Genomic DNA, 15,964 nt, shown 5'->3' on the forward strand with positions numbered 1-15,964 from the left:
AATATTGGTCAATGACTCCGACTAACTGCTTAGTCAACTTTGGCATCAACATGACTGTATTTTCATACCATCACATCTCTCAAACGTGTCCTATAGGTGTGACTTTTAGGGACCAGTTGATCACCGCCATCTGTATGACAATAACGTCAAACTTATCTAGCAAGCCAACCGTTATTGATAAACGTGGACCAACTGATTATAATACAAAAGTATACCCTTTGATCCTTTTAGAGATTTATAAGTCCTTGCACTAACTGTAGAGGACACCAGCCCCAACACATCATGATCGACAATTGTGATTGCATTATTATCGGAGGACACATATTCCAACATATTGGGCCTTGTAAGCATCCACTCTATCATTGTAAGCTTGCTTGTGCATTTCCCTCATGAGTAGTGTCAAGTAATCATTTCCCACTTCGACATCCTTGGGTTTGAACTCGTGGTATTCAAATGGGTAAGGTAGGGTGATAATGGAGGAGGAGGGCTCGGCAATTTCGCCGCTTTGTTGTTGAATGATATACTCGGTCTCTTCGGAGAGTGGGAGAAGGTCGCTCGGTCGGTGAACATTCAATCGGCAAATTTTGGAAGGCAAGGTGAAGGATCTAGCTTCATTTGTTAACCACCCATATTTGTCGTCAAGAGTGTCGTGCTTGACCCACTTGAACTTGTGAATCATGGTCTCCATATCAACAAGATGGCCTCCTTTAACCGGCACATAAGTGTTGTTTTTGTTAAATCCCAGTTAAAATGCTTAGCCAAATGGGTAACTAGTCCTCCATTGACAATAAAGGCGGTGCCTTCTTTGCCACAATCGACATTAAGCCATCGTTCAACCAAAAGTCTTAGAGCATTGTATGGCTTGGTAAATTCCCTCCCAATGTTCAAGGCCGACTCAAGAAGAATGCAATCGAGTTTGGTAAGATGGTTTGTGCCATTTCTAGCTATCAAAGTATTCCCAATGACCTTATGCCATACTCTAATGCCCGGATGGTGGACTAAGAGAGCACGACAATCATTAAAGCGTATGAATTTCTTACTGGAAATTTCCATCCAAAGAGGAGCGGGGTCATACTTGATAGGAGTCATTGTATATTCGTGTTATCACTAAGGCCTAATATCTTACCCAATCCGCCATAAGTTATGCGTCTATCAACATTTTCAAGACGAAACTCGATGTTGTTTCGAGTCTCCACCCTTGTGACTTTCAAAGAACTTAAAAATTCCAAGGTGAGGGAGGGGTATGTCAATTCTTTCATTGTAAACAATTTACCAAATCCCATAGACTCAAAGAAGGTTTTGGTTTGTTCAAGAACACCCAATTTTGACAATGCATCTTCACAAATAAACTTAGTAGGCATGATGGTTTTCTTAGTAAAGAGAATGAATTTCTCCATATGAGAGTCGGAAGTGAAAGTTACCTCCGGATAATTGGATAATTGTTCAATGACCGGAGTTGTTGATGTTGTAGCTTCCATAGGGGGGTCTTGTTGTTGAACCTCCAACCTTGCCTCATGGACTACCAATGCCTTTAACAATTGTTTTTCTTGAAGAGCTAGTTGCCTTTTGGAAAGTGTCTTCTTTGGGGGTGCCTTGTTGCCTTCTTTAGTTCTTGCCATTCCCCTTTGCTTGCTTACACCAATGAAAGATTGAAATCTTCAATTTTTAGTGATACCCAAATTGATTTAGGATGAATGAATGTTGCTTTGTATCCTAAAAATCGACACAAAGGTTGATGATTTTGGTGTTTGAATCACTTGTTGCAAAAGGAGTGATTAATTTTTGTTGTGAGGAAGTTTGAATTTGATTTGGTTGAATTTGGTTGAGGAAATTTGATTTTGTTGATGGAGAGGATGATGGTTTTGGGGTTTTTGGGTAGAGGGTAGTGTTTTTATGTTGAAGAAATGAGAATGAATGGGAGAAAAAGGGTTTAAATCAACCGTTATATTTGAAAGTGCAGTGGAGGACGAGCGGACCAAGTGTCAGGACGCTCGGATTCCTCAATGTTTGGCTCAGGAAAAGACGCCATAGGACGAGCGTCTTTCTTCTAAGACGAGCGGATTCCTTGGGTAGGGACGAGCGTCTTTCTGGGTGGACACTCGCATTCCTTTACAGAGAAAATCCCAGATTTTTGCTATTGAAAAGACGAGTGTCTTTTGTGAAGGACGGCCGTCCAGACTGAGACGAGCGGATTCTTAGCTGAGACGCTCGGATTCTTTTACAGACCATTTTTTTGTATTCTGCAGCTCTACCAGACGAGCGACTGGTGACTTTGGACGCTCGGGTTCTTCAGGACGAGCGGATTCTCCGTTTGGCCGCTCGGATTCCTCTTTAACCGCACGGATTCAGGTTCATCCGTGGGTACTCCGTAACCCGTGTCATTTTCAGTCTTCAATTCTCGTGTTCTTCATTGTAGGGGCACTACAAAGGCATGAATAGCCTAGGAAATTGCTATCCCCACACCAATGAAATCATAAGTCCCTCCCTCACTTCTCTCAAACTGATGAATATCTTGATCAAGGCACAAAAATAAATCCAAAAATGACAAAAATGTAATGTAATAATTGAAATGCAAGTTAGGGAGTTAGAGTATTTACAAATGGTGGTTTAGGGAGGACTCCACCAAACTCTCATCCAATGTGAGATGTCAAGGGGGCATGTTCAAGGTGTTGTTGATGTTACTCAACACCTTGAAGAAGTAGTCGAAAGCTTGCTCATTTTCATGATAAAGGTCCTCAATAGATTTTTGCACTTATTGTTCTCCATGATGGTATTGGTTCATAGCATTACCAATATAGGAATTGAATATCCCTTCGAACTCATCATCCCAAAAACCGCAAACTTCATCTACTTGATCATTAAAAATTTCTTGAGTATATAGAGACAACTCTCTTTCTTTCTTGTCTTGGCCAATGAGGCCATCTTCTTCACTTGTCATGGGTGAGCTTTTCAAGCTCTCATTGTTGCTATTTCCTTGTCATGGGAGCATCATCCACTTTCTTTTTCCATTGAAATTCCAATTTCTTCCTATCATCCTTCCGGCTATAGTGATCAACCATAAAACATGGCTCATGCAATCGGGGAGCTCTCATGGTCTTGTCAAGATTGAAAGTGATGGTTTCATCTCCCACTTCAAGGGTGAGTTCTCCATGCTTCACATCGATCACCGCTACCGCGGTGTGCAAGTAAGGTCTTCCTAAGATAATAGGAATGTTGTAGTCTTCTTCCATGTCAACAATAACAAAATCCACCAGGATGAAAATTTTTCCAATTATCACGGGAACATCTTCCCATTCCCCTAAAAGTGTCTTTGTTGATCTATCCGCCATTTGAAGCGTGATGTTAGTACATTTGAGTTCTCTCATTCCTAGCCTCTTGCTAACCGAATATGGCATGACAGTAACACTTGCCCCAAGGTCACATAAAGCTTTGTTGATTGTAGTGTCACCAATAGTGCATGGAATGGAGAAACTTCGCGGATCCTTGAGTTTTGGAGGTGAACTCCCTTGTAAGATGGCACTACTCACCTTAGTGAAGGCAATAGTCTCAAGTTTCCGGATTTATTTCTTCTTCGTAAGGATGTCCTTCATGTACTTTGCATAGGCCGGAACGTGATTGATCAATTCCGTGAAAGGAATCGAGACTTCTAAATTCTTCACAATTTCCATGAATTTTCCAAGTTGGTCATCAAACTTAGGCTTAGCTTCACGGCTCGGGAATGGAAGTATAATCACAATGGGCTCCTTCTCTTTGGCCTTTTCTTCACTTTTCTTTGAAACTTCTTGATTGGTGGGTTCTTCTTCCCTAGAGTTTTGCACAACTCTTCCCTTGTCACTAGCTTCCACAACTTTATCCTCAACTTGCTTCTTTGGTCCTTCATATCTCGTACCACTCCTCAAGTGAATGGCACTAACCGTTTCATGCCTTGGGGGATTACTTTGAGGTGGTAATTGCCCCTTTTGTCTTTGAGAGTTTGAAGATGCTAGTTGGGTCATTTGAGTTACCAACATTTTTATGTGGGCTAGGATGTTGTTGATGGTAATGTCTTTTGCTTGGCTATCTTTTTGCATTTGAGTGAAAAGTTCTTGTTGATTCTTTTGCATTTGGAGGACCGCTTTTTGAACATCAAATCCTTGGTCATTTTGTTGATTGTATGGAGTTTGATTTTGATAACCTTGGTTTTGGTTCTAAAAGGGTCTTTGATTTTGATTTCTCATGGGAGGTGGGGTGTATGTTGGTTGATGGTTTGAACATTTTGGCTTTTGTATGAGAGATTTGTGTGGAATTTGGTGTTTTTATTGTAATAGTTGGAATAAGGGGTACCACTTTTGTATGCTTGAAAAGCATTCACTTGCTCATTTATTCCCCTACATTCACTTTGGTCATGTCCCAAAGTTCCACAATTCTCACATATCCCACTTGATATTGATGAAGATGCCACCATGGCATTAACATGATGCTTTGGGGATTTTGAGGCTTCTTCGAGCTTAGCCATAGCCTTCTCAAACTTCAAGTTGATGGTATCAATATGAGCACTAAGTTGAGCACCCAATTGAGTAATAGAGTTCACTTCGTGCTTTCCTCCTCTAGTAGCCTTGCGAGGTCTACTATATTATGAATTATGGACCGCCATTTCCTCAATCTTGTTCCAAGTTTGATTATCGTCAACTTCGGTGAACATACCATTTGATCCCATGTTGAGAATGTTTATTGAGTCTTCATAAAGACCATTCCAAAACTGTTGTACCAAGAACCACTCGCTAAGTCCATGAAGAGTACATGAGCGACAAATTCCATTGAATCGCTCCCAAGCTTCATACAAAGATTCTTCCTCCCTTTGTTTAAAACCCGTAATTTGAGCTCTTAGCATGTTAGTCTTTTCCGGAGGGTAGAATTTTTTGTAGAAAGCTAGAGCCAACTTCTTCCAAGAGTCAATTCCAAGAGTAGCCTTATCAAAGCTTTTCAACCATTATTTTGCGGTGCCAATTAGAGAAAAAGGAAATAAGACCCATCGAATTTGGTCTTGAGTCACTCCGGTTTGTGAAATCGCATCACAATAGTCACAAAAAGATTCCATGTGGAAATGAGGGTCTTCACTGGCATCCCCCCAAATTGGCTTCTTTCGACAAATTGGATAAATGCGGATTTTGCAATGAAATCTCCGGTTAGGTTCTTCTCGGTTGGTACGGAATGTGATGAAAACATAGGCATTGTTGGTTGATTGTGTGTTTGATTTTGTGTTGGGTTCTCCTCACCTTCTCTTGCAAAAGGGTTGATGAACTCAATAGTATTTGGTTGAATATCTACAACCTCACCAATACCTCTCAACATATTTCTAGCAAGTATTCTATTAGTTGTCAAAATTCTTTCAATTTCGTGATCAATGAGTAACAAGTTACCTTGTGATCTTTTAGACATGAAAAATATCAAACAACTCGAAAACAATTAGAACAAACCTTGAGGAGTTTTACTTCTCCAAGGAAAAGAAAGACACAACTAATAACAATCAAAGAAAATCAAATCAAGTTAACACCGTCCCCGGCAACGGCGCAATTTTTGGTCGGTCCGCTTTGAGCTTAGATTTCGGTTACTTGTCGTTATGAGCACCTAGACCAAAACAATATTTATAACTTCACAAACAACACTACTACTAGTAAAGACGCAAGTAAAGATCGGATCCCAAGGGACGGGTATTGATGTAGGATTTTTGATTGCAAGTAGTGGTGTCTAGGGGTGTCACAATTTGGGTTGAGATAATAAGATCACTAAACTAAATACCAATAGAAGTAAACAAGCAAGATGACTAAAATGAGATGTAAACAATTGATTAAAAGCACTAGGGTGTCATGGGTTCATAGGGGATTCATGGGAATTGATCATACAAACATATTCTCAAATTATAAGCAAGCAATTATTGTTGTGATAGGATCGAGTTGGTTTATATCTTACAATCCTAGTAAGGTTTGGGTCCTGGAGCCGAATAGATTAGATTGTACAACACCTACAAGTCGACTTAATCCTCCCTACTCAACTATATGCATGGTCTAATGAGACTCGAGTTGGTTTATGTCTTACAAGTGTCATTGAAAAGGTAAGTGATGGGTAAAAAATGTAAGGATTCATAGGCTCGCATTTCATCAAACATAACATGTGCATAAGTTGAGATCACAACAAGCAAGAAAATAAATTAGGTAAACATATTAAATTAAGCATGAATCATCCCCCATGTTGGTTTCCCCTAATTAACCATTAACCCTACTTAAGGAAACTACTCACTCATTACCAAGTTTAACATGTTAACAAGGTTGTCAATCATATTTACAAAGCAAAACATGATGAATAAATGAAGATGATTAACAATAATTAAAAATGGATTAAGGGAATTATACCTAATGATGATTCCAAAATAATAATGCAAAGAATAATAGAAGTACTTGATGATTGATGGAAGGTTGTCAATCTCCCAATAAACCCAAATAATCTTCAATTACCCAAAATAAAAAATGAACAATAGAGAAATTAAGGAAATGAGATTTGTATTAATACTTGATTAGAAGTTGATTACAAGATTAAAGAGAGATTATACTGGGGATTAGGTGCACAAAATAGGGTTACTAAGAGCTTAAATGACGATTAAGTCATTGAGAAATCGCTCCTCTCAAGAAAAGATGTGGGTCTCCTTATAGCTAGTCTTCCAAAAATATGCGTATCTTCAATGGAAGAAGGAAGAGGACGGGTCTCTCTGGAGTACAATCCGAGCGTCCAAGGGTCGGGATGGGCGGGTTAGCGAGCTTCTGGACGAGCGGCCTAGTGGTTTGGACGAGCGTCCTGGGGAGCTGCTGGACGGGCGTCCCGAGTGGTGGGACGAGCGGATCCTGGCTCATCTTCCTTTTCTTCTTTTCTTCTTCCAACAATCCTCCGGGATTTTGTCGGGGATGCAAGGATCTTCTTCATCATTGCCCATCTACTACATTATGTACAAAGGACTTCTAGTCTTGTCTTCTCTTTGATGCTTGGTCATTAGATTCGATCAATTTAGCTCTATTTTGCCATGAAAATGCAAGGTTTGCACTCCTCTCCTACCAAGAAAACAAAACCTCAAAGAATATGCAAAAAAAATGGACTAAAGATAGTAAATGACCCAAATATGCACTAAAAAGCATAGGAACGAGGCTAATTCGGGGACTAAATATGCTCAAATATTGATCACATCATCCCATCATCTCAAGTTCTCAATACAACCTCAAAGTTAAATCCATAAGGTTAACAAAGACTTCTTAATAATAAATCTCTCTCGACTGAAGAACTCTCCAGAGACAACTAATATCAAATCACATCACCAATCCATTATGGTCATCAACATCCCAAAGTATTTCTTTTAAATCCGATATCATAGAACTTTACTTACCATCGAGTTCTTAAGAAACAAGGTCTTAGTTGTAACAACACTTTACCACCTCATATTTCCTCATTCTAACACCATAAATTGAAATTATGTTCTTCCACTTAACATTTGGCGTCAACCATACCATTATCCGTCCTAGCTTCAAAACAAGCGCTAAGACTCTCCAATAATATAGCTTAGTCTCACTCTCATATCATACCTCAAGTAGTAATCGAGATCACTCACTTGGACCAACTAATAATCCCATAATTAGCATTTCTCATATGGTAACATCTACATTATCAAACTCTCATATCCAAAGTGATTACGAAGACCAATCATAAACTCAACTTACTTACTCACTCAATCTTACATCTTTAATTCCTCCATTCAATTTCAACCATTTTAAGTCAAGCACTAGGCACTAGTATCCCAAGACACGTCTCACTACACTTCCCAAGCCTTTCCAATAACATAACCTCTCAAAACAAGGGTTATAGGCCAACCACAAACAAACTCCTCAAAGCCAAATTTTCCAACCAACGTTAACATCCCACAAAAGGAAGAAAGCTGTCTACAAGGCATCAAGGGAGGATAAGAAAGGGTCGAATGACAAGTTAGGAGGGTACAAGAGTAGCTTTCAAAGTAAAACAAAAGAGAGTTTAGAAGAAGGAAAGCACCATGACGTAAAGAATAAGGCAAGGTACACAAAGAATGAGAAATATCTCCGAGGAAGTAGAAGTATCGTTCAAAAGGTTGAACAAATCTTCAATCTTCGGCAATAGGCACCAAGTCTTGATCGCGACAAGGTAAGCTCACGGTTATTGATCCAAGGGCACAAAAATCATTAATTGATGATCAACAAACCTGTTAGAACCTACGAAATGCATACACAAAGAGACTACCAACTTAGAACCTTATTTCTACCCATCTCTCATTTATTATTTAAGGTCAAGTTCAATAATTAAATTCGGGGTACACGTGTGTGCGTTGGGAGCAACATAGGCTCTGATACCAACTGTGACACCCCTCGATAGGGCATCAAAGAGAACTAATAAATCTAAGCGTAAAATATGAGATTTTTAAAACCTTTAAAAGTTTAAAGTGTGAAATCCACCATAAGTGATCAAACGGAAATGAAAAGTAAGATAATTAAGTTTTACAATTAAAAACAATGTGCGTTGGGGAAAAGATATCCCACGAATAAGGACAAGTCTAAAGATAGGTGAGTCTAAGAAAATGATAACTAAAGTCCAAGCGTCAACATTCTCGTTAGCTCACACATCTCCCCATATAATCTGCATCACAAACCTGTCATTCATGTAAACATGAACGCCACAGTTAGTGGGGAGTAACTCAGGGTTCTCCCAGCCACAATATGTCAAAATACAAGTAAGAAAGAATTAATTAAAAATATTAATCATACATCATACTTGAATAATAATGAGGGGATATAACGATAATCATAATGAGATAGGCATATTACATTCATAATTAGATAGGCATGGTACATTATATTAAAGATGCATTCAAGGGAGTAGAATAACTAAGTCAACCAATTTCATATTAACTCGACTCAACTATTCATGTGAGATAATTAAAATAATATGGAAGACACGAATACGGTCGTTTAGACAAAAGCACACATTTCAAGGAAATATAACATAGATATGAGATTAGGCATCGAATCATATGAAGAAGATAAATAACGGATCAATTAAGTAGAAAATACATGGATGGAAACCATAGCCATTACTTTAAAAATCTCTTAACAAACATTGCACGAGACATGGCTACTAATGTCGCATTCATACTCATGGCTTGCATCTCACCATAAGAACGGATGGGAACATCGGTCCCGGCGATCATATCGCAACTAGAAGCTTGCATCTCACCTCTAGTTTCCGATAAGACCAAGACTCTTACCAACAATCATATAAGATGTAAACTATCGTATATAAGGACATGCCAGTGACCATAATCAAGCAAGACATTTACGTAGCATGGACTCACAAGACAAACACCTAGACTTCAACCTCTTGGTAGGACGACTATAATAATACGGTCCTAGTCTAAACCTGGATCCAGACACTCGGGATGGACGTCATCCGATTCGACAAACAATGTACTAATCGTATTCAAGACTCGAAACGTGGAACACATATCCGTAACTAAAGGTCGAGTAACCTCAAATAGGAAACATGGCACACATATCCATAACCAAAGGTCCGATGAAAGGCGGAAGGATAACCCAATCCGGAAACATGGCACACATATCCATAACCAAAGGTCCAAAAGGGGTGGAAGGGTATCCTAATCCGTAAACATGGCACACATACCATAACCAAAGGTCGGAAAGAGTAAATAAGGAATTTCAAGTAGTCAAACAATGTAAAACATCACACTTGGGTCACAATTAAGAGTAAGAATGATTGCACAAACATAACGTAAACAATTCATGTGAAGCATGTATAAGTACGAGAGTATAACAAATATCAGGTGCTCCCATGATAAAAAGAGTGTCAACACACCATACACAAGCATTAGAACCAAGGTTAAGATGCATACCCAACAAGAAACTCAAAACCCAATCTATAACAACAAGTTTAGTACTCGACTACAACAAGGGTCAACTTGAAACGGTCATAACTTGAGTTCTAAAGATGAGAATGAGATGAACCTAATTGGAAGTGATAGCTTATCCTCTCACGGTTCTAACGGTAGGTCATACGCCCAAAACAAACAAGTAACAAAGGAGTTATGGCCATTTTACAAAAACTGGTCAGGCTGAAACCGCAGCCCGCGGTAGTGGCCGAGCCTGTGGTGTTGGCCGGAGCCTGCGGCAATGGCCTGATTCCCACGACACATACGAACTAAATCTTCATCCTCAAATCAATCATATCTTATCATTAAAGTCCAATTGAATAAGAACATATAATTAACAAGAAATTCCACATGTATACTTGATACCATCGTTTAGTATCAAAGTTAAATTTAAAAACCTAATTACTAGTAACAGAAGTTAGCGGTAAGCAGGGTCGAACCACATGAAGGAAAATGAGATTCATCTGTTTAATTTAGTCTATAGGGTAGGGGGGTGAATTGAATTAAAACTAATCTAACTACAAATAAAATAAATCTAAACTAAATGCAGATAATTTAAAGCAGGTAATTTAAAGAGATGTAAACAATAATAAAAAGAATGCTAAGACGGTCGGTTCACTGCAGCTACGACGATGGGTTCCTAAGTAAGTCTGAATAATCACGATAGGTGGGAAAATAAGAAGTCTTCTCGGTCCATTCTTAACTAGTAGCGCCTCTCAGCCTATGCTACTGGTCCCTATGTCTCACTAATACTAGCTCTCGCCCTGAAAAGTGATTCCTAGTGCCTAAACTTTATCTATCTTTCGATCTTAGTAAAATTTAGTCGTTTCAATTTAGTCAATTTCCCTTCCCTATCTCTCGATCTGTGGGTTGGTCAATTCCTAAGTATTTAACAAGTCTCCTCTCGGTCTCGTTGTCAAATATTGCAATTAAAACATTGAAACGAAAGTTAAACTATCGCGCGTCAGTCGATCGACCAGCTAAGCTAGTCGATCGACCAACAGGTCCAGTCGATCGACCAAAGGCCGACATCGGGTCACTTATTCTGCGTCGTCTTCGCCGCAGGTACCCTCACATCTTAGTACGGGGTTTCTAGCTATGGATATTAATTCTAACTACGACTAATAAAGCGATAAAAACGAATAGCGAAGGCATAACTAAACTACTTGAATTATAAACTTGCAACAATTGAATTAAAGGTTTGGGATCTAAACAAACAATCTAACTACTGAGTGAATTGAAATAATACTGAAATAAAGAGCATAAATACCGAATAAAAGAAAGGCAGGAAGAATCCAATTGCAAAAGGAAACTTTTATTGAAAACTCTACACTAATTATAATTGAATCTAAAACGATGAAGTCAAATCAGTAGACGGGATTAACCCCTACTGAATGCGTCCCCAAAACTGATGTTCGAGGTCCAATTTATAGAGATGTCACACAAAAACCTAAAAACTAATTACAATTGGCCTTTCTAATTCTCGTTCTTAATTTGCGTCAACGTCGAGGGGTGGTCGATCGACCATTGGGACCAGTCGATCGACCACAGGCGTTGTACAGTAATGCATTCTGACGATTCCTGCAGCGCGCACCGATCTTAAAACAGCTGCCATTTCTTCGTTACTTGGTCAAATCAGGCGTTCTACGCGGCGTTGGAAAGCTAATAGGATAAGATTTCACCTTCAAGTGGAATTGGTCGATTATCTGCTCTAGAACTCGAGATATAGCCATCAGAATAAGGCGGCAACGTCGAGAAGCACTTATTCGCTTGTTTAAGCTTTGCAACTTGTACGCAACCATGCTTTTGCTATCTTTTAGGCCTTGAAACGCGCACCAAGTTCATATCTCGAGTCACTACTTCATGTCAAGTCCTATAATAAATACTCGGGGACGAATTCGGCTCGTTTTCCGTTGAATTCTTCACATTTCTGCAATAATACACAAAAACACGAAAGTAGACGGAAATAGGGAATATCGTAGAATAAACTACACAATTGAGCTCTGAAATGCGTGTAAAATAGGGTGTAAAACATCATATTTTGGACACGCATCACTTCCCCAAACCAAACCCTTGCTTGTCCCCAAGCAAGAACTAGACTCGATCTTAAATCCTACTTGGAACGATTTCAATCTTAGAGCGAAATGCAACTATAATGCCTAAACCAGTTTAATGCAACAACTAACAATCAATTAGCAATATGAATCATGCAAACGAGTTATGTAGTCGTAAAAAAACTACTGAACCGTCAACTATATAGACTTATCATTATGGACTCTCACGGGTCACTCAAATCACACATAAACATAGGTGAATATATGTAAAGATAGAAAGAAGTAATATTGTAATGACTCTCACCTAACTACGACCTATAAAACATGACTGCAGTCTAATATGAAAATGATCCCTATAACCGTACATATGCATTACAACCATTAAAGAACATGACACATGCCGAGGTAAATTTGGATATGTGAGGCTATGGGTAAGAAGGGGCTAAAATGAATTTTGATAAAGGAGTTAAAGCCAAGCTAGTAACTACTGAAAACCAAAATATAAAATATTCCAACTTCTTGCTCAAGGTTAAACAATAAAGCGGTGCTAATAGTAAGCACAAATCTCACATTCTCCACAATATATCAATTCCCCAAATAATATAAATAGCAACATGGGAACAAAATCACCATCTAATGAAGATTCAATCATGTGATTTTTCGAATGTTCTTTCGCTACTGCAGCAAGCAGTCGATAGACCAAGTGGGACGGTCGATCGACTGATCCTCTTTTTTTTTCGAATTCATGTTTTCTTTTTTTTTCTCTTTTTCTTTTTTTCTTTTTTTCTTTCCCTTCAAAATTTCACCAACATATTCTCAACACGAGACATAAAAACCAAAATGCAATACAATATTCCCGAACGACTATCCCTACTAGCTCAGCAAGAGTAGACTAAATATGGAATGTAGCTTTTGGGACAAAAAGGGCTATTTTGGCTTTTGTGGGGCTTATGGGTAAAATGGATAAAAGGGAACCTCTACAACATGTGTCAACAAACCACAAACCGAATGCATACAGGTATTAAGCAGATTATGTTCATATTTATGCATATTGACATAACATGTCTTATAAGGAGTACTGCTCACAATCCTAGATGAACTGGTCATGAATGACACCAGTTATAAAGCTCTAAAACTCAAAATATAATGTAGTTTGCCAAAAATCTAAGTCAAGTCTCAAGATTCAGCGAATAAATTAACGAAAACTCGTAGACTATGCATATATGATTCTACTAATAACATGTTAATTAAGCACGGCTTAGGCATAAACAGATGAAAATGCAATGTCATCATTGAAATACTACCGTTCCGACTCAACCTACATGCTAGAATAAACGTGCAATTTTTGAATTTTTAGGATTTTTTTTGAATTTTTTTGAATTTTGATTTTTGTATATATATAGGAAATAAATACAATGCAAGAAGAAATGCAATAAACGTGTAACTGAAATGCAGTAAAAACAATGCAAATGCGACAGAAAACCCTTCCCCAAACCAAATCACACAATGTCCCCATTGTGCAAAATCATGTAAAAGAAACAAAAGGGAAATGGGATTTTTGCGATAAAAAACTAAATAAGACATGAAGGTGACTCGGAAACTCACAAGATTTGAAGCGCAAAAGGAAACCTCCCTAAACTCGTGTGAGCTAGGAGGTTTCGGTAGCCAGCAGTGTTACCATAAGGTACCTGAAAAGACAAAAAATATCGTGCATAATCCGAGAAAAAACAAAAATGGGACGGAAATTACGTGCAAAGAATAAAAATAGAAGAAAAGGAACAGTAGCAATACTGGTCGATCGACCCATGGCACCTGTCGATCGACTAGTATTGTTGTTCTTCCTGTCGATCGACCCATGACACCTGTCCCCGGCAACGGCACCAAAATTTGATACCGTCGTTTAGTATAAAAGTTAAATTTATAAACCTAATTACTACTAACAGAAGTTAGCGGTAAGCAGGGTCGAACCACAGGGAGGCAAATGAGATTTATCTGTTTAATTTAGTCTATAGGGTAGGGGGGGTTGAATTGAATTAAAACTAATCTAAATGCAAATAAAATAAATCTAAACTAAATGCAGATAATTTAAAGAAGGTAATTTAAAGAGATGTAAACAATAATAAAAAGAATGCTAAGACGGTCGGTTCACTGCAGCTACGACGATGGGTTCCTAAGTAAGTCTGAATAATCACGATAGGTGGGAAAATAAGAAGTCCTCTCGGTCCATTCTTAACTAGTAGCGCCTCTCAGCCTATGCTACTGGTCCCTAGGTCTCACTAATACTAGCTCTCGCCCTGAAAAGTGATTCCTAGTGCCTAAACTTTACCTATCTTTCGATCTTAGTAAAATTTAGTCGTTTCAAATTAGTCAATTTCCCTTCACTATCTCTCGATCTGTGGTTTGGTCAATTCCTAAGTATTTAACAAGTCTCCCCTCGGTCTCGTTGTCAAATATTGCAATTAAAACATTGAAACAAAAGCTAAACTATCACGCGTCAGTCGATCGACCTGCTAAGCTTGTCGATCGACCAACAGGTCCAGTTGATCGACTGACTAATCCAGTCGATCGAACAAAGGTCGACATCAGGTCACTTATTTTGCGTCGTCTTCGCCGCAAATCCCCTCACATCTTAGCACGGGGTTTCTAGCTACGCATATTAATTCTAACTACGACTAATAAAGCCATAAAAACGAATAGCGAAGGCATAACTAAACTACTTGAATTATAAACTTGCAACAATTGAATTAAAGGTTTGGGATCTAAACTAACAATCAAACTACTGAGTGAATTGAAATAATACTGAAATAAAGAGCAGAAATACCGAATAAAAGAAAGGCAGGAAGAATCCGATTGCAAAAGGAAACTTTTATTGAAAACTCTAAACTAATTATAATTGAATATAAAACGATAAAGTCAAATCAGTAGACGGGATTAACCCTTACTGAATGCGTCCCCAAAACTGATGTTCGAGGTCCTATTTATAGAGATGTCACGCAAAAACCTAAAAACTAATTACAATTGGGCTTTCTAATTCTCGTTCTTAATTTGTGTCAGAGTCAAGGGGTGGTCGATCGACCACTGGGACCAGTCGATCGACCACATGCGCTGTACAGTAATGCATTCTGACGATTCCTGCAGCGCGCACTGATCTTAAAATATCTGGCATTTCTTAGTTACTTGGTCAAATCAGGCGTTCTACGTGGCGTTGGAAAGCTAAGAGGATAAGCTTTCACCTCTATGTGGAATCTGTCGATTATCTGCTTTAGAAATCGAGATATAGCCATCTGAATAAGGTTGCAACGTCGAGAAGCACTTCTTTGCTTGTTTAAGCTTTGCAACTTGTACGCAACCATGCTTTTGCTATCTTTTAGGCCTTGAAACGCGCACCAAGTTCATCTCTCGAGTCACTACTTCAAGTCAGTTCCTATGATAAATACTCGGGGACGGATTCGGCTCGTTTTCCGCTGAATTCTTCACATTTCTGCAATAATACACAAAAACACGAAAGTAGACGGAAATAGGGAATATCGTAGAATAAACTATACAATTGAGCTCTGAAATGCGTGTAAAATAGGGTGTAAAACATCATATTTTGGACACGCATCAATACTTGAGACGAAAATCAATAGTTTACATATTCAAGCAACCAACTTACTCAATTGTTCTAAAATCAAAAGTTTACATACTCTAAACAACTAGTCATACTCAATTTGTTCTCAAACCAAATATTTCCAAACTAACAATTTCATGACATGATTAAACACCAATATTAAGAAAGAATAAGATGGTTTACTCACTAATTCATCCATGTAAACACTCATGTAACCCAAAAGATTGGAAATTTCTTCAACCAACCACGAGATGGTTTCTCATACAAACTCATTCAACAAAAAACATGTGAAACAAGAAAACATTCAAACTT

At 38.4% G+C, this 15,964-nt stretch overlaps 1 non-coding gene across 1 annotated transcript; it reads left to right on the plus strand.

The window, feature by feature from the left end:
- The first annotated feature begins 4,763 nt into the window (after positions 1-4,763).
- Positions 4,764-4,870, plus strand: LOC141635100 (small nucleolar RNA R71). The gene has a single exon (XR_012539805.1). It is a non-coding gene; the product is annotated as a small nucleolar RNA R71 (small nucleolar RNA).
- Positions 4,871-15,964: the final 11,094 nt, after the last annotated feature.

The sequence above is a fragment of the Silene latifolia genome, chromosome Y, assembly GCF_048544455.1.
Source record: "Silene latifolia isolate original U9 population chromosome Y, ASM4854445v1, whole genome shotgun sequence".
NCBI classification, from domain to species: domain Eukaryota; kingdom Viridiplantae; phylum Streptophyta; class Magnoliopsida; order Caryophyllales; family Caryophyllaceae; genus Silene; species Silene latifolia.